General features: G+C 28.7%; 1 long non-coding RNA gene across 1 annotated transcript; it reads left to right on the plus strand.

The window, feature by feature from the left end:
- The first annotated feature begins 5,755 nt into the window (after nt 1-5,755).
- Nucleotides 5,756-7,589, plus strand: LOC146918307 (uncharacterized). The gene is made up of 3 exons (XR_015016152.1): nt 5,756-6,147; nt 6,675-6,792; nt 7,228-7,589. It is a non-coding gene; the product is annotated as an uncharacterized LOC146918307 (long non-coding RNA).
- Nucleotides 7,590-8,271: the final 682 nt, after the last annotated feature.

Consider the following 8,271-nt stretch of genomic DNA (forward strand, 5'->3'; position numbering starts at 1 on the left):
AATAGTATAATTTTTGTAATCTCTAACTTTTCGCATATACAACATTATTAGTTTATGGTTTGAGCATTTATATTTTTTTGAGTATTTATAATATTGTAAATTGACTCCACTTATTAAAATTTACGGATCCGTCACTGGATTGAACGAGCCTTTTTCAAATTGATCGTTTAATTGCTATATTGATTGTGGATCGTTGGATTAAGGTGGAGATTCTCTATTGTCAACCATTGAGACCACCATATCGCTTTGTGGATGATTGCACTAGATGGATGACTCCTTTGTCCATCCAAACATTCTTTTGTTAGAAGAACCTCTTTTATGTTATTACGCTCTCTTTTGAAGACTTTCACGCTCTCTTTTGAAGACTTTTACACTCTGGGTTTTGCAAGAGTGCCAAGTTTCAAGTTCTCAAAATCTCATCAGTTTCCAAGGTGTTACTCTCTTTTTACATAGGTTGGTTCTTCTAACCCTCTCTTCTTTACTACATTTAGAATGTCATGTTTGTGTTTATTTGTCACATTTTGGCTTTAGTTTAGAGTGTGTTTGGATGGAGGAATGTTTTAAGGGAATGTAATGTTATAAGGTAATTCAAATACTTTGAGGTGAATTCCATTGTTTGCATGGGGGAATGTAATGTAATGTTGAGGAAATGTAATGTTATGAGGGAATTCAAATACTTTGAGGTAAATTGCCTAGAATTTTAAATTCTTTAAAATTTCCAAATTACCTCATCCAAACACATTCTTAGGCTATTCGTTGAGTCTTTTGTGGTGGTGATGTAGTTTTCATTGTTGCTGGTAGTGGTGGAATGACCCTCTCATGTTGTTGTTGATTAAGAGTTGGAAGCTTTTTTTTACAAAACGTGTTTTTATCCTAGAAAATGATGATTTTTGGCACTAACTTAGGCATTATATATATATATATATATATATATATATATATATATATATATATATATATATATATATATATTTCTCCTTCAAGTTTATAATTAGGGAATAAGATTAAAAAATCTCCATTTTCAGCGTTATAAATATAGGTTTGGGACCAAAAGTTTTGGCACTAATTAAAAAGGAACATTGTTTTCATGAGTGTCATAAAATAGGACGATCAAAAGTGCACTTAATCTTAACTATTAATTAGTTTTAGGCGTTCTAATGCACCAGAGTAGATGTTTCCTTTTGAAAGTTTGTTTGAACTTTTATGGCAGATGTTGTTGTACCTTGTATTTTTTGTTCATGCTATTATCAGGGGCGGATGCTAGTGGGGGCATGGGGTAGCTTTGGCTACCCCAATGTTTTTTATTTTGTTTTATAAATATGTATGTTTTATATTTTGCCACCCCATATAATATATATTTAGCTATCCCAAATAAATTTATTTGTCAAAAATTGATAGAAACATGAAAGTTAAAAGAATATTTCATAATAAATAAATTTCTTTCGTTTAATTTTGACACTTCTAGTCTCTTCAATAACTACAATGATAGTTTTGTTAGCAATGAGTCTCTTACAAATGACACTTCTAGATATATTTTACTCATTGAATCATTGATGAACTCAACATTTTTAAATAGTTAGTGTAATTTTTTGTTCTTTTGGTGTTGTTTTAGTTTACATTTATATAAAAAAAATTATTGTGTTTTTTATCTTCCAAGTTAATTTTAATATATAAATTTTCAATGAATATTTTTTTCATATATATTTGGCCCCCTCTTGGATTTATTGCTAGGTTCGCCGCTGGCTATTATATTCCCACTTTCAATTCAGAACTGTTTTTGGACAGAATTTTTCAAAACAGAACTGATTATTATAGGTTTTGGTGATAAGCTTAACTAATCCTCGATCAATTTTTCAGATATTTTGGGATGATTTTTCTTAATGAAGAATAACAACAATATTAGTGACAGCCACTTTTATCAGCATCTACGTTGGTATGAGATATGTGATCAATGGTAATTTCGTGTATAGAAAATAATTTGTCTCTTCAAAAAAAAAAAAAATTGGTTGTGCTTCTGGTCTTGTAAATTGATCAACGGTTTTTATAGTGAGCTGACACTATTTTGTATCAATACAAGTTTAAGGGTATTGATGACACTAGATCATATATCACTTTGTTAGTTGTTTCTTGTTCATTTTAGTGGAGTTCAGGTAATTTTACATGAGTCAGAAGCTACAAAAGAGCATAAATTATAATTGCAAGGAAGGTTGAAATCGTGCCAAGATTTATATCATCGGTGCACGATTTGGAGCAAATTTCAGGAGCTTTTGTCTCGTAAAAAATCGTTCCACGATGTCAAATTATCAGGGCTTGATTTGGAGGAGAGTCTGGGCATACTTTTGAATTTAAGGTGAAATCTAGCCACGGTCCGTTACGATCGGAGCACGATTTTAGCGTTACAAGATTTTTTTCTATAAAAGTCTGACCATTTTCTGAAGGAGGGGATCAAAATTTTGGAGAAAGAAACTCGATATTTGGAGCTGGATACCTGGAGAAAAGGTGGGAGACCATCAAAACTCATAGTCGGTCATCAAATAGATGTAATGAGTCATACTTTTGTAATAGTTATTTGTGCGTTAGACATGAGTAGCTAAGTTCTATAAGACCTTTTTCTCACAATATTAGCATCGGCTACATACGAATACATTAGCAACCGATGCGACATGGTGTGAGCTCAACCAACTCGAATATTAGCATCGGCTACATACGAATACATTAGCGGTAGATTAATGTCGGCTGGAAAATGTTGACGTTGAGAGTTAACATCGAGGTATATGGTGTTAACCTTGAGACCAATGCTAAACCATTTTTCCTAGTAGTGAAACACACAATTTACAACAATATTTTTAACAGTGAAAACCCCCAGATCGTCAAATCCAAAGAAATTGATCCACTATACTTAAGTTTTTTTATTTTTAAGGAAGACCCACTATAATTAAAATTATAAAAGTACAAGAGAGTCTCAATATATACGGCATACAAACAGTGCCAAAAATAATAATATGCGGAGCACAAATTATATATACAAAACAAATAGTATGTATGATTCAATCTAGAAATAAATTTTAATTTATCATGCGAAACTTCATCTTTTCAATCAATGACTACTCTTATGTTCAATCACAAATGTGATTTATCTTTCAAAATTGTTTTGATATTATTTTCTAAATTTTGCTACTCTAGGAGCACATTCAAGAGACAAATAATTTTTTCTCTTTAATTCTTTCGATAGAATTTATACTAAGATCAAATAGATCTTATATATTTGAATTGTGGTCAAGAACTCAATAAACCTCTATGAACAATAATCAAGTAAAATCACATTTTTACGATCCTTCAAGAATGATTTAATATTAAATTTTAGTTCGTCGGGAGCTATATTCCAAATCTTTATAAACAATGATCAAGAAAATTCTTTATTTGAGCGATCCTTCAGGGATCCTTAAATTAACAAATTAATTTTTAAAGAACTACATTATATTCTCGGTGGGTAACTCTTCAATACTTTCATTTTAAAAGTTATACAAAGGTAAAATAGATATTATTTTCAACCATAAATCTATCAACACCAAGGAAGATCGCAATTTTTTTGTTATCCTTCGACGATGTTTGATATTAAATATTTAGTTCTTCAAGAACTATACATATCTCAAACCTTCATAAACAATGATAAAAATTTGATTGATATCCTTCAGGGATGTTTTAGTAAAAAAAATCTTTTGAATTATTACTAAGATCAAAGAGAACTTATAGAATTCATTATGTTTTAGAAGTATAGTTCTTTAGGAACTATACCACAAATCTCTATCAACAATGACCATGGAAATCAATAAAAATTATTCTTACTTCTTTAATCCTTCATAGATACTTGATATTAAGTTATTAGTTCTTCAAGAATTATACCACCAATATTTATAAATAATGGTTAAGATCAATTCATTATTTGAGCAAACCATCGGAATTGCTTTAATATTTAAAATAATTAGTTCTTTAGGGACTATATTACACACGATCTTCATAATGATCAAGACACAATTAATTCGTTATATAATCATTCAGGATGCTCTATATTAAATTATTCCAAAATTGACTTATTATTTGATAGGGTTAATTATGTTTTTGATCCCTACAAAATTGCGACCTTGTAAGTTTAGTCCTTACTTAATTTTAATAGCATTTTTAATCCCTACAAAAAATCTGCACTCAATATTAGTCCTTACTCAATCCAAATTTGTTTAATTTATGCTTAAACTCTTATGTTTTTCAACAATTTTTTACAGGCGTGTTAAGAACGTTATTAAAAGGTCCTCCGAAAAAATATCGCAAAAATTTGATTTCTACGTCCATATTTTTGTTACTTATATCTTAAACTTTTGTCGTTTTAAAAAATTCGTATTTAATTTATTTCATGTTAAAAAGTTATAGATTTTAGTAAATGAACCTTTCATAGTGTTCTAAACTTGTATAAAAAGAATCGTTAAAAAATTTAAGAGTTTAAGGATAATTAAACAAAATTTATTTTAGCAGGGACTAAAATTATAAGTAAATTTTTTTTTGTAGGGATTAAAAATGCTATTAAAATTAAGTAATGACTAAAGTTACAAGGTCGTAATTTTGTAAGGGGACAAAAACATAATTAACCCTATTTGATATATATCACACCAGTGATCTCTTTTGCAAGTAAATGACCAATGAATCACTCGTGAAGAGAAGATTCCCTTCAATCCACTAAGATTATTATTTATAACAGAAAACTTAATATTATAAGCAACAGTGTTCCCTAAAAAAACTGTTAACACGTATGTCAGCGAATGAATAAACATATTTTTTTCTTTAAAGAATACATTCTATGGTATTAGCTAGTTCTAATGTAATTGATTTCCTTCCATTCTTTTGTAAAATTTCCCAATTTTTTTTTTTGACCTAAAATTGTTCGTTCATTTTGCTTTGTCTTAAAGCATATTGTAAGTTGTCCTCGTGGGTTTAACTCGGTTGGTGGAAACAATGGATAATATATGCAAGGTGTGGTGTTCGAAGCCCGACCACCACCAAAAAAACATATTGTAAGTTGGTTTTTATGTTAAAATTCTCAAGTAAATATTTGAAAAATTAGATCATCTATTAAACAACAATAATATCTGGGCAAATAAGTTTTTTAGTCCTTATAATTATATCGAATATTGTTTTTTAGTCCTCAATTCCTCATAAAAAAAGTGGTATGTTACAACCCGTATAAAAGTTTTCAACATAGAGTTGTAGTCGTTTTTAAATTCAAATTTATTTAGTTATCCTTAAACTTTTAATTTTTGAATGATTTTTTTTTCAGACATGTTTAAAATATTATAAAAAATTCCACTCTAAAAATGAGTTCAAAATATGATTCAGTAATTGAAAAGTTTAATTTTCTTAGCTGCAGTTTTCTTACAAGGTTTTAAACATGTCTGCAAAATGGTCATTTAGTGATTTGTAAGTTTAAGGATAATTAAATAAATTTAAATTTAAAACGGACTAAAATTACATATGCTGAATTTTTTCACAGGACATAAACATAACACATTTTGTTAGAATGACTACAAACAAAATTTGGAATATTTATAGGAATCAAAAACATGTTTGATCCATAAAATATTAAGGAATATTGTTATATGCACCCATACATAAATCGAAGGTTGCAACTTGTGGTTTGCATTTTTTTCCACCTGTTGCGTCTAATTTACATAAGCCCATGCCCATCTCCTAACCCTAAAACCACGTCTTATCATTCTCTATTGTGCTTCTTTGTTCTTCTTCACTTCTCTCCTTGTATTCTTGAGGTGTATCAGTTTACTAATCATATTATGTAAAATATTACTACCTCTTTGAGTCCTTTGATCATTTACTTATTTGATTCCTCTAAGAAGTTCAATTCAGGTGATTCAATCCAATTGAATTTGATTTGATGATGTCAACATTTGTCGAACAAATATTTGATCGAATAACTTGATCAACTTAAATAGCTTGAATATGTTTTCAATGTATGGTTCGATTTGTTTGGCCAACCGATCTGATCTAGGTTCTATAACACTGGGTGAATATAAAGAAGACGATAAAGATGGTCTAATAAAAACAAGCATATATCTCAAAAATAAAATTGATGAAGTACCAAAGGTATACCGCCAACTTCTCAGCTTGATTTACATTCACTTTTTTATCATACACACACTCACCAATATGTGTATCTTTATTTATCTTTAGTATGAATCATTTATGTTAGAACAATATATTTTACTCTAGTTGATATATTAATATATATTTCTCTGATCTAAATTATTTAGTTTTAGAGACTCAATTTATGTACTATTCATAAGTTTGTCAAGTTAGTTTATGAAAAAACAACTCATGAAGATACTAATTTTTGGTTAGTGAGAACTTATAAATTATCATAAATGCTTATTTATTTGTATAAGCTATTTCTCATAAGGTAAAAAATAAATCATTCCAAACAAGCTCTTAATCACCTTTATCCTTGATCTATCTCGGTTACAATTGATTTTGCCTCATCTTTCTTTTCTTTTTTCACATATTGAACTTTTCACCCTCTCCAATGTTTTTTTTATATATAAAAAATATACCTTTTATCATATTAATTTTGAGCGAAACTTCTAGTGTATATATCTAACATTTTTTTTTATTAGTTTGTGAAGAATAAAACACCCGTGAAGAATGGAGTGATTGTAAAAGAATCCACCCAATTTAAGAAAATGAACATATAAAGTAGGTTGGGTCTATAATATGACGATCATACTCTTCAAGGTAAATATTTGTAGAACTCTCTTTTTCCCATTTTAGTAAGCATGTAAGCATCACAATTTCATTGTCATTTGAAATACTATAAGAGTTGGAATCAAATAGAATTTGAATAGCATCTTTTATTTTTACAATATATTTTTTCTTATATTTGTATATAACAATGGTTGGATTTGACACTTTTTTTTGGACAATTTACAATCAAAATCAAGTAAAAAACTAAATAATTTGAAAAATTACTAAGATTACTTGCTATATTTATTCTATATAAGTAATATATGTATAGACATTAAGTGAATATGTTTGGTTGTATGTGTGTAGTCCAAAGTTGATCCTATATCGAAATAGATAAATTAATTTCAATAACAAAATTTCTGATTTATTTTCCTCAAAAAAAATATCTGATTTATAACTCTCAATTACATGCTTCTTGTCTTGCAGGTACTTTAGGCAGCTCCTATCCCGATGTTGAATCTTAACGAAGTGGAAATCTTAACATAAGTCATCCTCAAGCTATCAATCAAATTTTGCAATACCTAAAGACCTAACAAGTTTTGGGTTTGATGCTCCATTCTGTGTCATCTTTGAAAGTGACAACATATATTGGGGAGGTTGTAAATAACCATAAGATCAACCACATGATATTGCATGTTCTTGAAAGACTCTTTGATTTGTTGAAAATAAAAGAAACAAACCGGTGTTGAATCCGGTGCATAAAAAAAAAATATCTTCACTTTTGTATTCAAGTTTACATTGCTAACAATGAAAGTCAAATGAGAAAAGTGTTATCCATTATCCATTATATATATGGTTTCTTTTCTCTCTTTTAATACTTTCATTCATCAACTTTATCTTTTCAATTTTCATTTGTAACAATTGATTTGACTCAGGAGTAAAAAAACTAATAAAAAAACAAAATCACATCTATACGATATATAAATACGTTTGTCGGACAACTAAATAGTTGTCCAAATAACATTTCTCATGTCATATAGGGGTAGATTATTCGTTTTTTAACCTATACATAGTTTCTTTAAATACACACAACTAATTGATCATAAAAAAATCAATTAATCAATCTATTGTTAAAGCGTTTTATCATTTTGTCCCTCCCCGGGTATACTCGGTTGTCGGGAACGTTGCGGAATAGAGGGGCCGATGTTCAAATCTGAATATCACATGTATTTACTTTAAGAGTGAATTTTTAAGCACTAGACTACTCGCCAACAAAAAAACATTTATTTTTCTTTATCTTTATCGTTGTCATTTTTCTTTCTTCTTTTTAGGGTTTTTTTCTTTAATTTTTATTCAAACTTAGAGTAAACTTATTCAATTTCTTTATTTGTTTATCTTCTTGGAGTAGATAAAAAATCTGCGGTAATTAGTAAACAAGTTTTAGTTCAGCTGATAAAAATATTGAAATTGATAGGTTAAACGTTGTAAGTGAAATTCAAATCCAAATCATGAACTTGTGTGTGTGAGTTT

This window comes from Medicago sativa, chromosome 6, assembly GCF_051527215.1.
Source record: "Medicago sativa cultivar Bolivia chromosome 6, Bolivia_mono, whole genome shotgun sequence".
NCBI classification, from domain to species: domain Eukaryota; kingdom Viridiplantae; phylum Streptophyta; class Magnoliopsida; order Fabales; family Fabaceae; genus Medicago; species Medicago sativa.